This window comes from Hypanus sabinus, unplaced genomic scaffold (assembly GCF_030144855.1).
Source record: "Hypanus sabinus isolate sHypSab1 unplaced genomic scaffold, sHypSab1.hap1 scaffold_730, whole genome shotgun sequence".
In the NCBI taxonomy this organism is placed as follows: Eukaryota; Metazoa; Chordata; class Chondrichthyes; order Myliobatiformes; family Dasyatidae; genus Hypanus; species Hypanus sabinus.
In genome coordinates, this window is record NW_026781581.1 from 5,724 (window position 1) to 30,816 (window position 25,093).

A 25,093-nucleotide genomic window follows, 5' to 3' on the forward strand; every position below is an offset into this window, starting at 1 on the left:
TTAAAGGACAATTTATGAAAAAAGCTGGGTCAAACAATGTTGATGCCAAAACTTAGTGAAATAGAAATATTAATTCAAAAAGGAAAAATTTAAAAAAATACATCTTGTATGTACAATTTGATTCAAAAACAGACTGAATCTGGAATTCATAAATCAAGACAAAAATGGGAAACTGATTTGAATTTTAAAATTGTTGGAAAAAGTTGGTCAAGATTATGTTCTGATAGTATGATAAATACAATAAATGTTCAAATTAGATTAATACAATATAATTTTTACATCAATTATATATAACACCACAGAAAATAAAGAGATTAAATTCAAATATGTCTGACCAATGCTTTCGATGTAATCAAGAAATTGGTACTTTTTTACATTCTACTTGGTCTTGTTTTAAAATTCAACCATTTTCGATATATCTGACTTTTATTGGAACAAAGTACTGGAGTTCAACTCCCAAATAGTCCAATATTATTTTTATTAGGAGATATTGAAAGGACAATACTGAAAATTAAATTGAATAAGTATCAGAAAAAATTTAAAAATATTGCATTGGAAGTAGCTAAAAAAGTTATCGCAATTACTTGGAAATCTGAGTTATATTTAACTATGGATCATTGGAATAATGAAATATATTGTTGTATTCCACTTGAAAAAATTACATATAATCTGAGAAATGAATATCATATATTTTTCAAAATTTGGCTCCCATACCTACAAAAGATGGGATTAAATATAGAGGTCCTTTGAAGATAAAATTATAATGTAATTGGGGAAAGTAAGAATACATATAAATATTATTTTGAACTCCATGGAGCATGTGGGTATCCTCCAATATCGAGGCAATCTTTTTCTTCCTTATTTCTTTCTTTAGATAAGGGTTAAGGTGGGGAGGGGGAGGAGGATTAATATTATTTTTCTTTTTCTTACTAATTTTTCATTACATTTATTCTTTGTAATTTTCTAAAAATTTAATAAATAAATAAAAAGAGCATCCCAGTAATCCAACAGCCCACTCACCTTTGCTACCCTTTATGTCATTTCCTTACGTTTAACACAATTATTACGTGCCTTTTCCAGCTCAAACTGTGAATTGATTTATAGTCAGTCCCATAATTTAATAGCTTTTATTTGAAAACTATCTACCCTCGCAAAGATTGTACTTAAGACTGCATTTGATTTTTCTTCAGCCTTGTACGCTTCACATTGAAGTAGTATGTGTTTCGACGGTTTCATAATGACAAAATGTACACGACACAGAATGAAGTTTTCCAATTAGTTACAAGGCGTAATTAAGCATAGTGTGGATATTTCTGTCATGTGAATATCATTCCTTCACTTGTTTTAAGCCCTTCTTCTATAAACCCAACAGGTTTATGTATTCTGGAAAGGTGTCTGTCTTTACGTCCATTATCCTACGTCTTGCCATAAGCCCCTAATTCTTAACACTACCAACCTTTTAGCTTCTAATTTGCTAAGTGGGTCTATATCCACAGCTTAACATTTAACAGCTTTTGGAGCTAAACAATCAAAATCATCATTTACCTCAACAGCGTGATGTGCAGGGCCCCATAATGTGCAGACATATAAATCAAACTTTATATATGAAATACCGTTTGACAAGTTTCCAACAGTCAATCTGACCTACTGCCAGAATGACCTGTTTAAGACTCATCAAAACCGAAATGTATTCTGAGCAAATTATAAGGACCAATTTCTTCCATCCACTGTAAGCCTAAACTGTTGGCAAAGAATTCTGCCTTCTGTGCTGATAAATGGCTATAAGTCATTTCTTTATCATTACCTGCAATTCAGGCACACAAAAACAGCCACACCAACATCCCCAATTAAATTATCTTTTGATTCATCTGTAAAAATGGTTACTGTATGATAATAACTTTCATTAATATACTGATGACCAACAGACTCTCAGGCAGAACTGAATCCGATCGTGTAAAAACTAAAATCACCTGAAGTCATTGGAAAAAACAATGTGGGGTTACAGAGAACGCTACAGTGGGACATACTGTATCATCAAACACACCCATATTCGCAGCGTGGTAAGAACCCAGCCACCCAAAACAAAAAACACTCTTCTAGTGATGTCCCCAACCGTCCTCCAGCGCACCTTTGACAGGATGATCATTTCCTTGACCCGCAAATTAATCCAGTATGTTGACATCAACTTGAATCTTTGAGGGCAATTGTCCCATTGCAATCAGTAAAGCCAAAACAGGAGACAACATTACCGCACCAGAACACAATCTAAAAGTCTGTAATTGTATCACATACAAACACTTTTAATTTGAAGATGAAGGTGATCCACAAGCCACACAGACATAATCAAGAACAGATCAAATTAAACAAATATAATTGGTCAAAGATTTTCATGTTGCACCCAAGAATACCCACATAGATGTCTGAGGAGATTTAAAGCTCCTTTACATTTATCAATTATTTTACTGATAGTTGCTTCCCCGTCAGCTTATTATCCATCCACATAATGAGAAATCTTACCACTGACACTTCCTCAAGACATTAATCCTATAAATTAAAATCAACTGCAAGTCTATTAATGCTGTTTGTAAACCACGTAATGTGTTTTAACGACTGAAAGCTTACAATCCTCATCAATCTGCCCACTGTTTGATCCATTAATTGTAAATTGCAGTTAATACCTCAAATCCATAAAGCTAAGTCATCTGTATATTGTGGTTTTCCCATCTCAGAGAAAATATCATTAATCATAATATTAAATAATGAAGGGCTACAAATACTGCCTTGTGGGATCTCATTCTCTATCTCATAGACACAGACATGCCGACCTTTACTTGGACAGTCCATACGAAAAAAAAACTCAGAAAAATTATACAATGTCCCCCTTACTCCTAATTTAATCAAAAGTCCTTTCTTCCATATCATTTCCCTTTTCAGTCTCAAGAAATATTGCTATTACAACATCTTTATTTAATTGTGCTTTCCGAATATCATCTTCCAAACCTAAAACTGAATCTAATGTCATTTCACACTTCCAAAATCCACTCTAATAAAACACTTTATCACCACTCTTTCCAAAATATAACTCAAGCGCTTGATTACTATACATTCCATAAGTTTACATAAATGAGACTTTCACGATATAGGCCCTTAACTAGAAGGATCAAGTGGGGATCTGCCAGGTTTTCAGGCACTACTATTTCCATTTTCCATGAGGAAAGTAGATGCACAATTCAAATATTTAATATTTTACAAATGCGAATTATATACAATTACAATTTCAAATATCACTCTTTCCTGGAGACACCTGACCTGCATTATTAATAGACTTCTTAAATTCATACAAAGAAATCTCTCCATCAGTGATACTATCATTGCTGTAGCTGACTTCCAGCACATCAGGGTATTCACTGAAAAACATATCCCTATATTGTTTAACTTCTTCACTTAAATTAATCTCATCAAATGACCCAGCCAGTAACACAACCTTCCCTGTTTCAGTAACAATCATTTTGCCCTCAATAATCAACACTGGAATATTATGATCCCCACAAATCCCATTTTCTAAATCATATCCCAAACAATTCCAAGTTTGATATCCCTTCATATAACCTCCAATAAATCACCTACTTCCTCACCACGGCCTTTGCCCTTTTATTGTTAATAATGTAACTCGGAGACTGATGCACCATCACATAAAAACTCACATTTCTCCCAATTTGCTTCCTGTCCCGTTATAAATCCAAATCCAAACTCATAAAGACTGGAAGGCTGACTGACGTTCACATAAACTAATCACCTTCCGAGTTCCCATTTGAGCGACAGGCACTGCAGCCAATGACAGCAGGGGTCAGTGTTACGTCTGAGCTACGATAGGCTGGAGGAAATCGGCCCATGACCAGCCCCTCCTCTTCCGCTCCATCGCCATGGCGGAGATCAGCGAGTCGCTTCTGTCGGTGTCGCCGGCCTCGGCGCCCACAAGGACGGGTGTGATTCCCCTTCGCGCCTCGGTGGGTCTGTTTCGGTGACGTCTGTGGTGGCTGACGAAACATGCTTTGACAGGGAGCGAGCGAGGACCAATGACTACAACTCCCGGAAGGCCCCACTGATGACGTTGTGGTGTTGTTTCGGGGTAAGGTATCAAAGCAAAATGGAGGAAAATGTAATGCATTAAGTTTTCTGGACTGTGTCGTGCCTTCAATAAACAATTAAACTAAAAGAGAGATTCCAGCGAGAAATAGATAGAACACAGAACTATACAGCACAGTACAGGCCCTTCGGCCCACAATGTTGTGCTGACCCTTAAACTCTGCCTCCCTTAGCTTAAATTCCTCCATACATCTGTCTAGTAGTCTTCACTAGTGTATCTGCCTCCACCACTTACTCGGGCAGTGCATTCCACGCACCAACCACTCTCTGAGTATAAAATCTTCCTCTAATATCCCCCTTGAACTTCCCTCCCCTTACCTTAAAGCCATGTCCTCTTGTATTGAGCAGTGGTGCCCTGGGGAAGAGGCGCTGCCTGTCCACTCTATCTATTCCCCTTAATATCAACTATACCTCTATCATTTCTCCTCTCATCCTCCTTCTCTCCAGAGAGTAAAGCCTTAGCTCCCTTGATCTCTGATCATAATCCATACTCTCTAAACCAAGCAGCATTCTGGTAAATCTGCTCTGTACCCTTTCCAGTGCTTCCACATTCTTCTTATAGTGAGATGACCGGAACTGGACAGAGTACTCCCTGTGGCCCAACCAGAGTTTTATAGAGCTACATCATTACATCGCGACTCTTAAACTCTGTCCCTCAAGTTATGAAAGCTGACACCGCATAAGCTTTCGTAACTACTTTGTCTACCTGTGAGGCAACTTTCAGGGATCTGTGTACATGTAGCCCCAGATCCCTCTGCTCCGCTGCACTGCGAAGTATCCTGCCATTTACTTTGTACTCTGCCTTGGAGTTTGTCCTTCCAAAGTGTACCACCTCACACTTCTTTGGGTTGAACTCCATCTGCCAATTCTCAGCCCACTCCTGCATCCTTTCAATGTCTCTCTGCAATCTTAGACAATCCTCTTCATTATCCACAACACCACCAATCTTTGTGTCTTATGCAAACTTGCCAACCCATTCTCCTACCCCCACGTCCAGGTCGTTAATAAAAATCACAAAAAGTAGGGGTCCCAGAACTGACTCTTGTGGGATACCACTAGTCACAACCCTCCAATCCAAATGTACTCCCTCCACCAGAACTCTCTGCTTTCTGCAGGCAAGCCAATTCTGAATCCACCTGGTCAAACATCCCTGGTTCCCAAGCCTTCTGACTTTATGAATAAGCCCACCGCGTGTAACTTAATCAAATGCATTACTAAAATCCATGTAGATCACATCCACTGCACTACCCTCATCTATATGTCTGGTCACCTCTTAAAAGAACTCCATCAGGCTTTTTAGACATGATCTGTCCTTCAGAAAGCCGTGCTGACTGTCACTGATCAGACCATGATTCTTTAAATGCCAATAAATCCTATCTTTCTGAATCTTTTCCAACAGCTTTCCCACCACAGATGTAAGGCTCAATGGTCTATAATTATCTGGACTATCCCTACTACCCTTTTTGAACAAGGGGACAACATTCGCCTCCCTCCAATACTCCGGTACAATTCCCGTGGACAATGGGGACATAATGATCTTCGCCAGAGGCTCAGCAATCTATTTCCTTGCCTCGGATGCAGAACTGGGAAGCGCAGATGGAGTTCAACACAGATGAAGAGGTTCATTTCTGCAGGTCAAATTTGAACACAGAATATAATATTAATGGTAAGACTATTGGCATTGTGGACGGTCAGAGAGATCTTGGGGTCCATGTCCATTCGACACTCAAAGCTGCTGTGGAGGTTGGCAGTGTTATTAGGAAGGTGTCTGGTGTGATGGGCTTCATCAACCGTGGGATTGAGTTCAAGAGCTGTGAGGTGATGTTGAAGCTATATTTCTCCTAACCTGTACAAAAGTAATTGTACCCCAACGCGGCAGGGCTGTGGGCTTAGTTGGACCCCACTTGGGAGTCCTGTGTTCAGTTCTGGTGTCCTCACTACAGGAAGGATGTGGATACTACAGAGAGTGTAGAGTAGATTTACAAGGATGTTGCTCTTGGATTGGAGAGCATGCCTTATGAGAATAGATTGAGTGAACTTGGCCTTTCCTTCTTGGAGCGACGGAGGATGAGAGGTGACCTGATAGAGGTGTATAAGATGGTGAGAGGCTTTGACCATGTGGATAGCCAGAGGCATTTTCCAAGGCTTGAAGTGCCTAACACGTGGGGACGTAGTTTTAGCTGCTTAGAAGTCGGTACTGAGGGAATGTCAGGGGTAAGTTTCTCACACAGAGTGTGCTGGGTGCGTGGAATGCACTGCCGGCAGCGATGGTGGAGGTGGATACAACAGGATATTTTAAGAGACTCTTAGATAGCGTCATGGAGGTTAGAAACACAGAGGGCTATATGATCGGGAAATCCGAGGCAGTCTCTAGAGTAGGTTACATGGTCGGTACAACATTGTGGGCTGAAGAGCCTGTAATGTGCTGTAGATTTCTGTGTTCTGTGTCAAAGACAGGCAGAGGGATTAGTTTAAATGGACAGGAGGACAGCATGAAAAGGTTGGGCCGAAAGGCCTGTGTTAGTGCCGTAAGTGACGGGTTCTGTCCCAACCATCGACTCTAATCCCCTCAACAGATGCTGCCTGACATGATAACGTTCTTGAAACGTTGCATTCAGTTCCGCTTAGCATTCTGTACAAAGGATGTTTTGTGCTGGAAGAGTGCAGAGGAGATTCATCATGATTGAGGGGGCTTCTGTTCATAAGTCCATAAGGCATAGGAACAGAATTAGGCCATTCAGCCCATTGAGTCAGCCACCTTTCCATCATGGCTGATCCCAGATCGCACTCAATTCCGGATATCTGACCTCCCGCCATATCCTTTGATGCCCTGACCGATCAGGAAACGATCAACTTCCACCTTGAATATACCCACACACTCGGCCTCCACCGCAGTCTGTGGCAGAGAATTCCACAGATCCAATACACCTTGGCTAATAAAAAAAATAAGCTGCTTACCTCTGTTTGAAAAGGTGGCCCCTCAACTTTGTGGCTGTGCCCCACCACAGGAAATACCTTCTCCACATCCACCTTATCCAGTCCTTTCAACATTCGGTAGGTTTCAATGAGATGCCCCGCATTTTTCTGAGTTCCAGTGAGCACAGGGTCAAAGCTGCCAAGTCCTCCTCACATTTTAACCCCTTCATTCCCAAAATAATCCTTCTGAACCTCCTCTGGACTCTCTCCAATGACAACACATCCTGTCTGAGATGTGGGGCCCAACACTGTTGACACTTCTCCAAGTGTGGCCTGACTCATGTCTTATAAAGCCTCAGCATTATCTCGTTGCTGTTATATTCATGGGGCGAGATTGGACTGTGTCTACAGGGGGATCTTGGAATGCAAGTTCATAACTCCCAGACAGTGGTTCCATTGTCAGGCAGTTATGTTGCAGCTGTATAAATCTCTTGTTTAACCACATCTGGAGAATTGCATTCGAATGCAAGAATAATGTGGAGGTTTTGAATGGTGAGCCAAAGAGGCTTTACAGGATGCTGCCTGGATAAAGTGAGACCGGACAATCTCGGGGAATTTTCTCCGGAGTGGCAGAGGCTGAGGGAGGTCTGACAGACGTTTACAGGAATGTGAGAGACACAGACAGAGTGGAGAGACGGGATTTTTTCTCTAAGGAGGAAATGTCCAATGCCAGAGGGCATGAACTTCAGGAGAAAGGGGGAACACATCCTCATTGGACCTTTTTTCACTATTGAAGTATTTTGTAATTTAGTGCATTTTGTCTCTTTTCTCTGCATAGCTGCTGTTGAAAAACAAATTGAAAAGGCAATGATGTTAAAAACCTGACTCCGAATGTTTAAAGGAGATTTGCGTTTCGAGTTTTGCTTTTCATTCTCATAGTGGTGGGTGTCTGGAGTGAATTTCGGGTGGTGGTGGAGGCAGGTGCAAACGAGGCTATTAGGTACCACGTGGATGTGAGGAGAATGGAGGGATGTGTTCCTTGTGTAGTCAGAAGGGATTGGTTTTGTAAGGCATGAAGTGACAATTGGTTCAGAACAACACAGTGAGCAGAAGGGCCTGTTCAAGGACAAGTACAGCAAGCAGAGCAGGTAAACTGGATAAAGTGATCCCACTCAGAGAACAGACTGTGACGTCAGTGGGTATATGCCGGCATCACAGTTCTCTCACCAAAGATACTTCACTGCTGGATAAAATGAAGTTTGTGATGTTTATAACCAATGTGGTGAATTGTACTGATCAGACATCTCATCCTACTGAGGAAATTAAAATTATTGTGAAAGCTGCAGAAAGGTATCTTGGTGTAACTGGTGTTATGTGGGAAGCTGTAAATGATGCTCTGAGTTGTGGGGGTTTCTGCATCCCAGTCTACTTGTGAAGATATGTAATGGGATTGAAATATTGAAGTGAAATGCAAGAAGCCTGATTTTACATGGCCAACACTTTCAGCAGTTTATTTCTGATTTGTCAGATTCTTCCGATGTTATATCTGTTCAGGAAACCTGCACATTTTAAGTTTTATTGCTGTGCAGGATTATATTGTCGTTTGGCTTGACAGGTCAGTTGGTAGAGGGGTGGTGTTGTCAGTTTTATAAGGAAAGGGGCAGAGTATAGTGTTGTGAATGGGAATAAAATGCATCATGAACTTGTCGAAAATCTTGATTTTAACTTTCTGAATCACATTTGGAGGTTTGGCCATCTACTTTTCTCATGGAAAATGGTTGTAGTAGTTCCCATTCTAAAACCTGGATCTCCCCGTCTGATCCTCCTTCTTGTAGGCCAATATCATTAAAGTCTCATTTATGTAAACTTGTGGAATGTATGGTAATCGAGTGTTTGAATTATATTTTCGATAAAAGAGGTAAATTCACGTTTTATCAGAGGGGAATTTGGAACGGTAGAATAAGACCATAAGACAAAGGAGCAGAAGTCGGTCATTCAGCCCATCGACTCTGTTCTGCCAATTCATCATGAGCTGATCCATTCTCCCATTTAGTCCCACTCCCCCGCCTTCTCACCATAACCGTTGATACCCTGGCTACTCAGATACCTAGCAATCTCTGCCTTAAATAACATTGGAATCAGTTTGGGTTTGGAAGATCATATTAGAAAAGTACAGTTAAATAAACATGTTGTAATAGCAATATTTTTGATATTGAAGAGGCAAATAATATTTATTGAAGGACGGACTTTTGATTAATTTTTGGAAATGCAATTGAGAGGGCTATTGTACAATTTTTCTGATTGTTTCTATTTGCACGTCTTGTAAAGGTATGGGTGGGCAAGTATGACATTAAATTCATTTTTATATTTGGAAGATGGTATTAGTAAAGCCAGTTAAATATAGATGTTGTAACAGTAGTATTTTTACTATTCAAAAGGGAAATGGTATTTATGGAAGGAAAGAATTTTTATGAAATTGTGGAAATGAGGATGGAGGGGCTATTATCTAACTTTGAGTTGTTTTAATTGAACATTTTGTGTCAGGTATGGGTGGGACAAGTTATGTGTTTTTCAGACAGGATTAATGGACCTGCACTTGATTGGAAATGATATGGTCAAACTCCTTAAAAGGTGTCAGTGGTGAGATTTCCAGGCATGTGGATGGATAATAAGCTGACATGGAAGCACCGGACAAAAATAATTGATAAATATAAAGAAACATTAAATACTCTTCGTTATCCCTGTGAGTATTCTTGGGTGTGACATGAAAATATTTGATGACCAATCTCATTTGTTTATTTGGATCTATTCTTGATTATAGTTGTGGTTTATAGATCAGCTTCAACTTTATTATGTTTGTGTGTGATACAAGCACAGGCTTTGAGACTGTGTTGTGGTGCAGTCAGGTCGTCCCCTGTTTCGGCTTTACTGATTGAAATTATGGAGTTTGAATTTAATCTTAACATATTGGATTAATTTAAGGGGGAAACATGAGTATGCTGTTAAAGGTGTGCTGGAGGACTTTTGGGAACTTCACAAGAAGAGTGTTTTTAGTTTTCGTTGCCTGGGTTCTGATCACATTGGAAATATGTGTTTGTTGGGTTATGCAAATCGTCCCACAGTTGTGTTCTCGGTAACCCCACCTTGTTTCTGTCAATGCCTTTATTTGATTATAAGATACTCAATTTAATGAAGTCTAACAATTCTGTTCTGCCTGAGAATTTGTTGGTTCAGTGTATATTAAGGAAATTATTGAGAAAGTTGAACCATTTTCCAGAGGATCAAAATATAATTTAACTGGGATTGTTGATGTTGCTGCGTTCTGCGTGAATTATTGGTAACAATAAAAAATGACCTACCAGCTATTTATCAGGTGCAACAGAATCGCTTGTCATCATTTCACGCTTACAGTGGGTGAGGAATTTTTTTGCTGCAAAGTTGTAATTCTTTCAGATTCCCTTTCGGTTTTCAAGAGTCTTAAAAAGGTCATTCTTGCAGCAGGTCAGATTTACTGCTGGAAACTCATCCAACATTGTTTCATATTCAAAGGTTTGAATTCGGGGTGTGCACTGATTTGGGGTGCATGAAGACACGGGTCCTGAGGAGTTGGTAGATCAGAGGGATCTGTGAACACAGGTTCATAATGACTTGAAAGTGGCGTCACAGGTAGACAGCATCAAAATGAGTGCTTTTGGCACATTGGACTTCATAAATCAAAGTATTGAGTACAGCAGATGGGATGTTATGTTGAAGTTGTATAAGTCGTTGGTCAAGCCTAATCTGGAGTATTGTGTGTAGTTTTTGTTACCTGCCTAAAGGAAAATTATCAACAAAATAGAGAGAGTGCAGAGAAATTTACGTTTGCTGGGACTTGAGGACTCGAGCTTTAGAAAAAGTTAAGGACTTTATTCCCTTTAGTGTTGGAAAATGCAGGCAGGATTTTTCATCTGAGGTTGGGTGAGATGGGAACTGGAGGTCGCAGTTTAAGGGTGAAATGTAAAATAATTATAAGGAATCTGAGTGGGATTTCCTTCACTCTGAAGGTGGTGAGCGTCGGGGAAGAGCTGCCAGTGGAAGTTATGGATTTCATTGTAGAAAAGTTTGGATCAGTACAGGGACGGGAGGGGTATTGAGGACCATGGTCCAGCTGCGGTTATGGGACTCCGCAGAATAACAATTCTATGGACTAAATGGGAAAAAGGGTTTGTTTGTTATAGTGCTCTCTGACTCCAAATAAAGTGTCGATGAAGGGGAATTGGTTGGGGCTGTTGTCGGGAAGCTTTCAGGATTTCCTGCTGGGGACAGATGTGAATTGATACTAGATATCCATGGTCAAGGTGTGGCGCGCGCGTCTCTCTCTCTCTCTCTCTCTCTCTCTCTCTCTCTCTCTCTCTCTCTCTCTCTCTCTCTCTCTCCCTCTCTCCCTCTCTCCCTCTCTCCCTCTCTCCCTCTCTCCCTCTCTCCCCCTCTCCCCCTCTCCCCCTCTCTCTCTCCCCCCCCTCTCTCTCCCCCCCTCTCCCCCCTCTCTCTCCCTCCCTCCCTCCCTCCCCCCATTGCCATTCACCCCGCTTCCAAAAAATTGCCCGTTTCTCCTCTTTACCTCAAACTCTCCTGCCCCCATTTTCACCCCTTCCCTCTCTTGCCACCTCTGCTTCCCCGTTCCCTCACCGTCACTTTCTCTCCATCTCATGTCTCCCAATCCCTCATCCTTTCTCTTCCTCCTCTCGCCTCACCTATTTCCCTCTTTTTCACACACTCTCTCTCCTCTCTTCATCCGTTCACTTCCCCACTGACACACCCTTGTTCTCCGCACATTCCTCCCTACTCTACCCACTCACTCAATCCCCTTCTTCTCTCCCTTATTGTCTCTTTCTCCCTTTCTACTCAATGCTTCCCCTGCCTCTCACCCTCACCACAATTCCTCCTTTACTGCAGCTCGTTTTCTGGGCCACCCTCCCGTCCCTACATCCCCCACCCGTACTGTGATGACGGTTGACTCGCACAGTGAATTGTCTGATGTTGTACAATTCTTCGTTGTTTGGACAGTGACAATGTTTTCTCGGAAGATGAAGGCTTGTGGTTTCCAGGAGAGGCCAGTTTGTTCCCTTTTTATGTGCTACAGAATAGGCCGGGTTAGGGAGTGTGGAGGAGAGAGGAGAGAGGAGAGAGAGAGAGAGAGAGAGAGAGAGAGAGAGAGGGAGAGAGAGAGAGAGAGAGAGACTAAATACCTACAGCCTCAATTTCTTACCCCTGTCCTCCTCTCTTCATCCGTTCTCATCCACACTGCCCAACTCTTTCCTCCACACATTCCTCCCTAATCTTCCCCCTTTTCTGTCGCCTTTTTCCCCGCCACCCACCCGTCCCCACATCCCGCACTTTGATGACGGTTGACACGCACAGTGAATTATAGATGTTGTGTAATTCTTCATAGTTTGGAAAGCAGCAATGTTCTCTCAGAGATGAAGGCTTGTGGTTTCCGGGAGAGGCCGGTCTGTTCCCTTTCTGTGCGCTACAGAATAGGTGGGGGCACGGAGTGTGGAGTAGACGGGATAGCCATGTGTTCTCAGCAGCTACGCCGTCACGACAAAGACCGAGCGCTGTCTGTGACCTGGTCTCTGACACAAACACACACAGACACACAAAGAGACGGACAGACACATACAAGGACGCAAAGGAACACATAGAGATGCAAACAGACAGAAATTCTTTAAAAATGAATGCAGTTTGCTTTTTCAATGTTTTAAGATGGAGGCAACTATTCTGTGAACTGTTTGAAATGATTCTTTCTCTGGGATAATCTAATGTGCTTGTGGGGATAACAGCGGGTTTGCGGGTTCACATGGAAATACAACATTCTGTAAAGTTGTCTCCATTGATGCCCTTTATCTCATCAATCTTGATTTAATTATCAATCCAACAACCCCTTCGCTTTGGATGTGCTAGTTGAAATTTTAACAGCTTTTGTAACTGATCCGCTGTGTGCAGGGACCCATAAGAAGTGGAAATATAAACCAATACTCTGCTTATGAAATAATGTTTGATGAGTTTCCAACAGTAAATCTGTCCTACTGCAAGAACTACCTGTTTTAAGACTCATCAAAACCGAACAGGCATCTGAACAAATGACAACTTTACATGAACCCACCGTAAGCCTAAAATGATGGAAACAAATTCTACTGTATATACTGATAAATGGTTGGTAAATCGTTTCTTTATCGTTACTTGTAATTCATGAACAAAAAACAGCCACACTGTCATCCCGGTTAAGTTATCTTTTGATTCTTCTGCAGCAATGTTTAACACATCATTATAATTTTCCACAATATACAGACGAATCAAGATTGTCAAGCATAACAGAATCCTGAGACCTCATTAAATTGTGTATGCTAAAATCAACTAAAGGGATTGAGAAAAACAATGTGGGGTTACCAAGAATGCTTCAGTGGGACATATTGCATAATCCAGCGAACCCATATTCACAGCATGATGAGAACCCAGTCCGTGGACAACAAGCTGTGTGAACTGATAAGTGAAATCTCTCACCAGCGGGAAACAAAAGAACGTAATGTTTTGTGCTTTGCAGAGACCTGGTTGACGGAGGAGACACCGGACCACGCCATCGAACCCTTTGGGTTCTCCCTGTTCCCTGTGGACAGCTGGAAACCACTCACTGGGAAGAGTAAAGGAGGTGGGGTATGCTTCATGGTCAACAATGCTTGGTGCAACCCCCAGAATATGCATGTGCTCCAATCCTTTGTTGCCCAGATGTGGAGCAGCTGTTTAGACCCTGCTGGCTGCCCAGGGAGTTCACGGTGTTTTCATCACAGCAGTGTACATTCTGCCCCAGGCTGATACTGACCTGGCTCTCAAGGAACTGTACGAAACCCTCAACACGCTGAAGACTGCCCACCCAGAGGCTGCCTTCATTGTCGCCCTGACTTTAATCCAGCATCGCTGACTGAAGCCCCTCCGAAGTGTTGTCAGCACATCCAGGTGAGCGCTCGGGGAGCTGGCACACTCAACCTCTCCATAACGCTTACAAAGTGCTCCTCCGACCACACTTCAACAATCAGATCACTCTCTGATCCGGCTTCTGCCGATGTACAGGCAAAAACTCAAACAAGAAGCGGCCATAGATGATCCGTCCACTGTTGGTCCGACCAATCGGACTTCATGCTGCAGGACCGCTTGGATGACATCAATTGGATTGTCTTCCATGATGAGGATGTGACCAAGTTCACGATGGGGTCACGTGCTTCATCTGAAAGTGTATCGAGAATGTTGTTCTCCAGAAATCGGTCAATGTCGTTTCTTTATCGTTACCTATAATGTGGGCACAATAACAGCCACACTAACAACCCCAGTTAAATTATATTTTGATCCTTCTGTATTAACATATCACAATAAATTTCCTTAATGTACCAATGAACTAACAGATTTCAAGGCGTAACAAGTCCCGAGACTTTATTAAACCGTGTATCCCAAAATCAATAAAGGCATTTACAAAAACAAGTTGGGGTTGCCGGGAATGCCACAGTGGGACATATTGCATAATTCAACGAACCCACATTCCCAGCGTAATAAGAACCCAAGCACCCTAAACTATAACACTCTTCTTGTGATGTTCCCAACAGTCCTCCGACACACCTCTAACAGGATGATCATTTCTTTGCTACTTCAAATTAAACCAGTACGTTAACATTAAATTCAACCTCCGAAAAATCAATCAGTAAACCTGAAACAGCAGACGACTTTACTGCACCATAACAGAATCTTGTCTCACAGCCAAACATTTGAAAGTTGGAGATGAAGCTGATCCATCAGCCACAGAATCAAGACAAGATCTAATGAAACAAATGTAAATGGTCAGCAGAGATTTTCATGTTGCACCTGAAGAATATCCACAGAGACACCGAGAATATTTATTGCTCCTTTATATTTATCAATTATTTTACTGATACGGTGCTTCCCTGTCAGCTCATTGTGCATCCACCTGTCTGGAAATCTCACCACTTACACGTCTTCAAGAGTTTGATCAGATGATTTCAAATCAAGCACAGGTCTATTAATCCTGTTTATAAAACATTTGACTTGTGTTTTTTGCCGCTGAAAGCTTAAGTCCCATCTATTTGCCAACTGATTAATTGCTAATGGCATCCTATATACAGTTAAATTGACATTTCTATCTCAAATTCATAAACCTCCATCATCTGTAAATAGTAATTTACCCACCCCTGCACCTATCTCAAAGAAAATATTCTTAATTATAATAAGAATTGATAAATACTGCCTTGTGCTTTCTTGTATCTCAGAAACTTGCGTATAACTTGCACAAGAAATCTAAATAAAAAAATCTCATAAAACTTTACAGTCGAACTTCCAAAAATTAATCAAAAGGCCTGTGTAAAAGCTGAGGAAATGGCATGTAAGTAGCAAAATTGAGTGGGATGTTGGATCATCGGGATGCTTTTAAAGTTCAACAAAAGGCAACTAAGAAACACGAGAGCAAACTCGCCAATAATATAAAACAGGCTATTATATTTTAGCTACATAAGGAGCGAAAGGGAGATGAGAGCTGATATTGGAGCACTGGAAAATGATGCTGGTGAGGTAGTAATGGGAAACAAAAAATGGCAGAGAAACTTAGTGAATACTTTGCATCATTCTTCACTGTGGCAGACACAGAAGGAGCGAGTGCCTTTGCTATTACAAAGGAAAAAGCGCGTGACTAACTCAAAGGTCTGAAGGTGGACAAGTCCCCTGGAACAGATGGACAACAACCCAGAGTCCTGAGAAAAGCTATTGAAGAGATACAGATGCATTGGTCACGGTCTTTCAAGGATCACTTGATTCTGGCATGGTCCCGTCGGATCGGAAAGTAGAAAATTGCACTCTTTACGAAGGGAAGAAGGCAAAAGAAAGGAATTTCTAGGCCAGTCAGCCTGAGTTCCGTGGTTGGGAAAGTATTGTAATCATTTAAGGAGGATGAGTTTCCGAGGTACTTGGAGACTGATGATAAAACAAGTCAATGTCAGCATGGTTTCTGTAAAAGGAAATCGTGCCTGACAAACCTGTTAGAGGTCAGTGAGGAAGTGAAAAGGAGGATGGACAAATGAGAGGCAGTTGATATCATTTACTTCGATTTTCAGAAGGCCTTTGATAAGGTACCACACGTGAGGTTGCCGAGAAAGATAAAATCCCATGTTGTTACAGGAAAGATACTGGCATGGACAGAGGAATGGCTGACAGGCGGGAGGCATCAGGTGGGAATAAAATGGGCCTTTTCAGGCTGGCTGCCAGTGACTAGTGTTCCTCAGGGTCAGTATTGGGACCGCTACTCTTCACATTGTGTGTCAGTGATTCAGATAATGGAATTGATGACTTTGTGGCAAAGTTTGCGGATGATACAATGATAGGTGGAGGGGAAAGTAGTGCTGAGGAAACAATGTGATTGCAACAGGACTGAGACAACAGAAGGATTGGTTAAAAAAGTGGCAGATTGAATACGGTGTTGGGAAATGTATGATAATATATTTTGGTCAAAGGAATAATAGTGCAGACTAGTGTTTAAATGGGGAGAAAATTCAAATATCAGAGCTGCGGGGGGACTCGTGCAAGAGACCCAGAAAGGTATTTCACAGGTTAAGTCTTAAAGAAAGAAAATACATTGTTGGCTTTTTTGAAGAGGAATGGAATATTTAATTAAGTATATAATCCTGATCCTTTATAATACACAGGTTAGGCCGTACTTGGAGTTTTGTCAATGTTTTTGGTCCCATATCTCAGAAAGGAAGCAGGATCTCATCGAAACCTACCGAGTGTTGAAGGGACGAGACAGGGTGCATGTGTTTCATATGATGGGGCATCCAGAGTAGACGGCACAGCCTCAACATTGAGGGGAGATGTTTTTGAACAGAGGTAAGCAGGAATATTTTTAGCCAGAGAGTAGTGAACCGGTCGAATACACTGCCACGGGCTGCGGTGGAAGCTGTCTGTGGGTATATTTATGGCGGAAGATGGTCATTTCCTGATCGATCAGGCCATCAAAGGACATGGCGAGAAGGCAGGTGTATGGGGTTGAGTGGGATCCGGGATCTGCAATGATAGAATGGCGGAGCAGAATCGATGGGCGGAACGGCCACATTCTGCTCTTATGTCTTACGGTCTTTCCAAGATTCAACTTGACTTCCCTTTTCCAGTCAGCACCGCCCCGGCTTGTCCCCGTTAAACTGACTCAGTGCGGGTGGACTTTAGGACCCGGGGCAGCTCAGGACCGAATCCGCCGTGTTTCTGTTCTGTTGATGGACGTGGTGAGCGAGTTAACATTAATAGATCGATAATTCTCATCTCGTGTTTATTTCACTCTCGGCACATTTATATTTACAGGGACATTACTCCTGACATTGGTCCCAAGACCCAGCCTGTTTACAGAACCGGAGCGGAACCGGAACAGATTCTTAGACACTTGTTTTCATCGCAAATCCAGAAGACAGTTTAACGTTTTTTCGTGAATTTATTCTGAGTGAAGTTGTGGAGATGGGACATAGTCTCCGCGTTGTAAAATGAATCTGTCCCGGACTCGTAACTGAGATAAACTCCCACCCTCCCGGGGTTGGGACAGGCAGCGAGTCGGGGTTCAGGGGAGGTGGCAACACTGAACAAATCATAATTCAAGTCCGATAACCCCTGTCCGATGACCCAGATCAGCCAGATAGTGGCGTCTGTGTCCACAGGACACTCGAAGCTGCTGCGTCGGTTGAGAGTGTTGTTAGAAGCCGTATGGCGTACTGGGCTTCATCAACTGTGGGATTGATTTCAAGAGCTGTGAGGTAATGTTACAGAGGAACAACGCCTTAGTTAGACCACACCTGGAGTACTGTGTCCAATGCTGGTTACCTCACTACGGGAAGGATGTGGATACTATACAGCGAGTGCAGAGGAGATTTACAAGGGTGTTGCCTGGATTGAAGAGCATGCCTTATGAAAACAGGCAGAGTGAACTTGGCCTTTACTCCTTGGAGCGCCGGAGGGTGAGGGATGACCTGATACACGTGTATAAAATGATAAGAGGCACTGATCGTGTGGATTGCCAGAGGCTATTTCCCAGGGATGAAATGGCTAACACGTGGGGGCACAGTTTTAAGGTGCTTGGAAGTAGGTACAGAGGGGGTGTCAGAGGTAAGTGTTTCACACAGAAAGTGGTGGTGCATGGAATGCATTGCGAAGGTGGCAGAGGTGGATAGAACAGGGCCTTTTAAGAGACTCTTAGTTAGGTACATGGAGCTTAGAAAAATAGAGGGCTATGCGGTAGGGAAGTTCTTGACAGTTTCTAGAGTATGTGACATGGTCAGCACATCATTGTGGGCCGAAAGGCCTGTAATGTGGTGTAGAAATTTTGTTCACTGCCAACGGCGAGATGCCGAACAGTGTTGCAGAGAGACAGTTCTTGGGATGCAAGTTCACAGCTCGTTGGATGTGGCGAAACAGGTCGATTAGGTGGTGAAGGAGGCTTATAGAATACCGGCTTTTATTCGTGAAGCGCTGAGTTCAAAATCCAGAAGGTTATATTGTAATTTATAACACTCTGGTCAAACCATGTCCGGAGTATTTATCTGAGGCTTCTGTGGTGCATATCTGGACAGTTCGGACGCAACATCCATGGTCGACCCTCTCCGACGGAGGCCTCACAAACTCACACTGAGAAATATACAAATAACCAATGTCCCAGCATCCGACCCTGCGGTACACCACTTGTTCCAAACTTCCCTCAGAACAGAGATGAGGAGGAATTTATTCAGAGTGGGGTGGTGAATGTGAGGCATTAATTGCCCTAATTCCTGCTGTCGGTAGTTGCCGGCCTCTGCGTCCAGAACGACAGGCGTGGTTCTCCTCCGACATCACGGTGAATCTGTTCCAACAGATGTTTGTGATGGCTGAGGAATAGTGTTGACGCAGGGAGCGAGTGAGAAGCTGAGACATTAGGACTACAACACCCAGTAGGCTCCGCGGCCCCGTATGTTCGGCAGCTGAAGCTGACTGAAGCTGTAGTTCCTATGAAAAGAGAGCGTTTGTGAATATTCTTCATTGAACAATTTGTGTCATTTGTCACTCTTTACGTAACCCGACAATTACATCGTGACAATGGGGCCTGTGGTGACGGAGGGGAGAATCGGTGGTGCATCACGCTCAGTTTTGGGGTCAGTGCACAGTCACAATCGAGTCTCCTTTTGACACCCGTTCTCCACGGCCGGCAACAAAAGTCGTGAATCTTCATTGCGAATTCCAGATTAATCACGTCCTTTCCGAGGCGGCCGGCCAGAGTTGCACAGTTCTGCAGCCGTGGTCTCACCGACATAAAACAATGACAGTAGGGGAACAGGCGCTTCTGCTCACTGTGTTGTTCTGAACCAATTGAACCGGTCACTTTATGTCTCAGTAAACCAGTCCCCTCTGCCTACACAAGGTCCACATCCCTCCATTCTCCAACCATTCACGTGGTATCTAAAAGCCTTTATCACATCTGCCTCCAACACCACCCCCGGAATTCCTCCCAGACACCATCACTATGAGTCCAAAAAAAAAACAAAAGTTGCAACACACATCTACTTTAAACATTCAGAGGCAAGTTTAACATTACAGTCTAATATAAGATGTTTGTATTACAGCAGCAGTGTCATGAAAAGAGAGAAAAATGCACTAAATTACAAAATACACAAACATCGCAAAAAGGACCCGTGAAGTACTGTTCCCCGTTTCTGCTGAAGTGCGTTTCGTCTGCGAGTAGACATTTCCTACTTCGAAACACAATACCGGGCGGCCAGTGTGTCTGTGCTTCTCAGGTACCTATAAACTTCTGTAGGGCTTCCCACAGCCTCTCCCGAACAGAGCAAATTCCCCTGGATTGTCCAGTCTTATTTTATCCAGGCAGCATCTTGTTATCGTGTTCTAATTACCATCCAAATCTTCTGCATTATTCCAGTATTAAAATGCAACATAACTGCCTGACACTGGAACCACTATCTGGGAGATATGAACTCGTATTCCCTCTGTAGATTAGCCCATGAATACAGAAGCAAAGGGAGAGCGTTGAGCCTTTATCAGTCTCTATTCATGCTGTACTTGGAGTATCGTCAACATTTTTGTGCCCCGTATCTCAGAAAGGAAGTGTTGTCCTCGGAGAGAGTTCAAAGGAATTTCACCAGGATGATTCCGGGAATTAACGGGTTAACATACGAGAAGCATTTGGCAGCATTGCGCCTGTACTGACTGGAATTCAGAAGAACGCGGGGCGATCTCATTGAAACCTACCGAGTGTTGAATGGACGAGATCGGGTTGATGTGGAGGGGATGTTTCCTCTGGTGAGCGTATCCAGCACTAGAGGGCGCAGTCTCAAATTGAGGCGCAACCTTTCAGTACTTTCCTTGTTTTTACTGACTCTGTCTCAGGAGACAGCTTATCCACTGATGTCTACTGCAAACCCACGGACTCTCAAAGCTGCCAGGATTATAACTATTCCCATCCTGTTATATGTAAAATCGCGATGCATTTCTCTCAGTTCCCCCGTCTCCAACACATCTGATCTCAGGATGAGGCTTTTCATTCTGGAGCGAAGGAGATGTCCTCCTTTTTCAAGAAAGAGGCTTCCCTTCGTCCACCATCAACGCTGCCCTCAACCGCATCTCTTCCATATCGTGCACGTCTGCTCTGACCCCATCCTCCCGCCACCCTAACCGGGATAGGTTTCACCACCCCAACAGCCTTCGTGACCAGCACATAAATTTTGGATTGGACAGTTTAATAATGTTTAAGGATGCTGTCATGTTTGAGAATCTGTTAGCTCATCAGTATACTAAGGAAAATTATGATGATATGTGAACCAGTCATCATTAACTAGGTTAATCATTTTAACCGTTTTTTGCAGACGGATCGAAAGATAATTTAACTGGGAATGTTGGTGAAGCACTTTTTTTTCTGACTGAATTGCAGAAAAGGATGAAGAAATGACTTACCTACCATTTATCAGTACATACGGCAAAATTGGTTGCCATCTGTTTTCGACTGAGAGTGGGTGAAAGAAATTTGCCCAGATAAATTTGTAATTTGTTCAGATTCCTTTTCGGTTTTGATGAGTCTTAAAACAGGTGACTTCAGTAATAGATCAGATTTACTGTTGGAAATTCATCAAACATTATTTCCTATTCAAAGTCAAACACGAGGAAATCTGCAGATGCTGGAAATTCAAGCAACACAGACAAAATGCTGGTGGAACGCAGCAGGCAAGCCAGCATCTATAGGGAGAAGCACTGTCGACATTTCAGGCCGAGACCCTTCGTTAAGTCTAACTGAATGTGAAGTTAGCCTTTCAGTTTAGAGGGGTTTAGGGGAATGAGCGGGTTGATTGTATACTTACCAAAGCTGTTAAAAGTTTAACTGTCGGTAAAGAGCTTCCACCTAGGAAATCAGCAGGTAAGGGTTTTTTAGTGTTAATAATTGTGGCCTTATGGTAATACTGGTGGGATAATGGTCACAAGGGGTGATACCATTACAGAATACATAGAAGTGTTGGATTTATGGGAAAAGGGCTTAAAACACGAATCGTCTTCCAATTGACAATACTATTCCTCATGTCGTGTTGGTAAACATCATTCTGGCTCGTGTACGTTTTGTCATTATGAAACAGTTGAACACATTTTCATTCAGTGCGAAGCGTATCAGAAAGAAAGAAATCAAATGGAGGCTTCATTACAATCTTCGGGGGTTGTTAGACTTTATTTAAAAGCTCTCTGACGTAATGGGAGTGACTTTAATTTAATTCATAATATTGTGTTTCAATGCATACGATATCTGGGACTTTGGGGTAATTTAACTTTCGAACGGAAAAACAATGGAATCGGCCAGGGTTTTATTTCCCAATTCTCCGCACCACATGGTGGAACGTCGGACAGTGAAGATGATAGAAGGGAATGGAAATAGATGCAAATATCCACTGACCAATGGGGTTGCGCCTTCCGGAGCAGTTCTCCGACTGATATCTTCCCGGTCCAATGAAATACTGATCCTCCCGGACGGTGCTTTGCCCCACCCCATACACAAACTATGCTGATATCCCACAGCTGCCGGACGATGGGATAATCGGCCTGGGAATAACACCTGGGAAATCAGGTGGTGAACGTGAGGGGCTGGACACGGACTGGAAACACTGCGACCACTTCCGGCTTGTGCTCAGGTCGCGGCTTTATTAATGAACTGAAACACCGAGGTGACCGGATATTTCACCGCGCTGATCAGCTGCTCCCGGAATTTTGACTGAGTCACCGCGTAAATAAATGTGTTCGTGCAGCAGCTGAAATTCTTCAGCAAAACCCCGACGTACCTAAAGATCCATTCGGAAACATTGAAATCGAATCCTTTTCCTGAGACCTGATAATATATGAAAGTTACAACCGCCGTCATCCACAGGAGGATGAAGCTTCCGGAGAGGGTGAAGAGTAAAACCACAGACCTCCTCCTGCTCTCCATCTCCGGGTCACTCCGGTTCTCCCCTTTGCTCTGACCCTTCAGCCCCTTACGGACCCGACTGGCCACTAAAATGTGTCTGACTGTCAGAGCGTTGAGCAGCAGGATCCCAGCGAAAGGGAGGAACGGAACAAAAACCGTATCGAGCCAGTCATATGCTACCCACCCGGGGTCAGTGAGATAATTGTCCTTGATTTTGCAGAACCACGGTACATTGTCGATGATCACTGCAGGTTCCCGCGTGAAGTATCGGGGAACGTTTTAGACAGGTCAGTATGCCGGTTGTTGTTAGAACCACAGCCGCAGTTTTCCCGGTGCAATATTTTGTTTTCAGCTTTTGGCAGCAAATGGCGACAAATCGGTCAAAGGTGAAAGTGACGGTGAACCAGACAGAACATTGTATGGCTGTGAACTTCAATACAGTGATAACACTGCACACAGGGGTGATGTCCAGAAAACTCCACCGGAAGTAATACCAACTGATTTCAAATAAAATGATCTCGGTAACAACCGTCAGTAGATCGGCCGCTGCCATGGCCACCAGGTAGCGAGTGGTGCAGGTGGAGAGGTCGCACTTTCCCCGGGACAGGATCACGATCGCCAATAAATTCACTTGAGAGAGAGAGAGAGAGAGAGAGAGAGAGAGAGAGAGAGAGAGAGAGAGAGAGAGAGAGAGAGAGAGAGAGAACGAACAGACATTGGACATTACTGAACACATTCTGCGGAACCTTACAACGGATCGGTTCTCATCTGAAGATCAGGCGTGCGAGAGTCTGTGAACCGTTGCTAATCCAACATCAGACAGGGGTCACACTGTCTCTAACTGCCCTCTTCAATGTGTAGTTAAGTCGCTGTGTGGGCAAATGTCAGCGATAAAGACGAACTGCACGGACGGCACAATCGGTGCTGATCCCCATTCCAGTCGCTGATGGAGCCGGTTTCACTGATTTAACCGGGACTGACCAGGTCTCTGGAAACTCAGCATCTGACGGGGCCGAGAAGCGATACAGATGGGAACAACGCACATAAAATACTGGAGGAACTCAGCAGGTCAGGCAGTTTCCATGGAATTGAACAAACTCTAGTTTCGGTCCGAGATCCCTCGTCTGGACGAAGCGGGGCCCCGATTCCCGACGGGTCTCAGAGGGAAAGCAGAAACAAGCTAGTAACCTGAGGCTGAGTTAATGGATTAATTCTACAGCGCAGTTCAGTTCGATATCACACTTTCGCAGATCCGTGAACACTGGTTCAGGTGATCCGACCCAATCACTGACCAACAGACAGTGGGATCGGACTGTGGCAGACTTGGTAACGAGACGTAAAACACAGGACCAGGGGTTCTCTCTGATCCATAACTCGGGAACTGGGAACTTCACGATGTAAAACCTTCCGAGGTACAACTTCCCTGGAAGGTGCTGCCCCCAGCACTGGGAAAAATCCCATTTAAACCCACCCTGTCACACCTTTCTATGGAGCTGCCTGTACCCAGCAATGGGACTGCTCTGGAAAAGGCTCCACGGAAATCCTCCCCGTCACACCCTCCCGGAGAGCTGCTTGCCCCCAGCGCTGGAGAAACTCTGTACAACGTCCCGTTAAAGGCAAGAACAACGTTCGAGTCGGTCCCGTGAGTGAGAGGAGAGGCAGCGGTTTAGTTCCGCTTGTCACTAAATATAAATATCAGAATATGGAACTGACAGGATCGACACCTCTGACGGAGATGTACTCAATGATAATCAAGTTAAAAGCTTGTTAAATGATCATAAACAGCTTCACACCAGTAAACACTCAGAAATACCGAACATGAATTGCTCTGCTCACTCACCAGGAACTCCAATGACGGCGATGAACACGAACAATATTTTCTGCACACCCCTGTAACTATCGAACATTGCAGACATTTTCTCTGTCCAGTGATCCGTCTGTGCCACAAGTGATCTCTCGGAATGACATGTTGAGACAGCACTTGCCTGGGGTTTTTAAAACCATTTAGCGACTCCACAGGGACAGGTGTCACCAGATTTAAAAATAGATATTTTTAATTATTTACAAATCATTGACGTCAGACTCGTGAAATGACAGAATGTGATTAAATTAAAGATTTAATATTTAGACCATTGGTAAGAGATAGTTTGTCCCAACAAATGTGACTGAACCTGACAGGTATCTTATCAATTAATTGTGCTCCACTGTAAATATGAACTTCAGAGGAACCTGTCACAGCGGTGCGGACATGGCCAGAGTGCGCAGCGAGAGACACTGAAGCAGTTCGACAGCGCACAGACTTTAACGCCAACAATTTTAAAGGGAACAGCAAACAAAAACGCTCGGCTCAACAGGCCGTGAACTAAAACTCTCAAACGGGAAACGAAGCCGACACTGCGGCTGAAAAGAACAAGCGAGAATTAAACGAAGACCGCCAGTCTTCAGATTCAGGTGACTCAACAGTCCAATTTCACAGACAAGGCGGAAAGCGAAGTGTTGCTGTGTCCCAGGTTCAAGTCCGGACAAAAACTA

General features: G+C 43.3%; 1 long non-coding RNA gene across 1 annotated transcript; it reads left to right on the forward strand.

The window, feature by feature from the left end:
• Positions 1-3,419: 3,419 nt before the first annotated feature.
• On the forward strand, positions 3,420-17,558 carry LOC132389990 (uncharacterized). Its single transcript, XR_009510745.1, has 3 exons — positions 3,420-4,129; positions 5,546-5,812; positions 17,449-17,558. It is a non-coding gene; the product is annotated as an uncharacterized LOC132389990 (long non-coding RNA).
• The last annotated feature ends 7,535 nt before the right edge of the window (positions 17,559-25,093 follow it).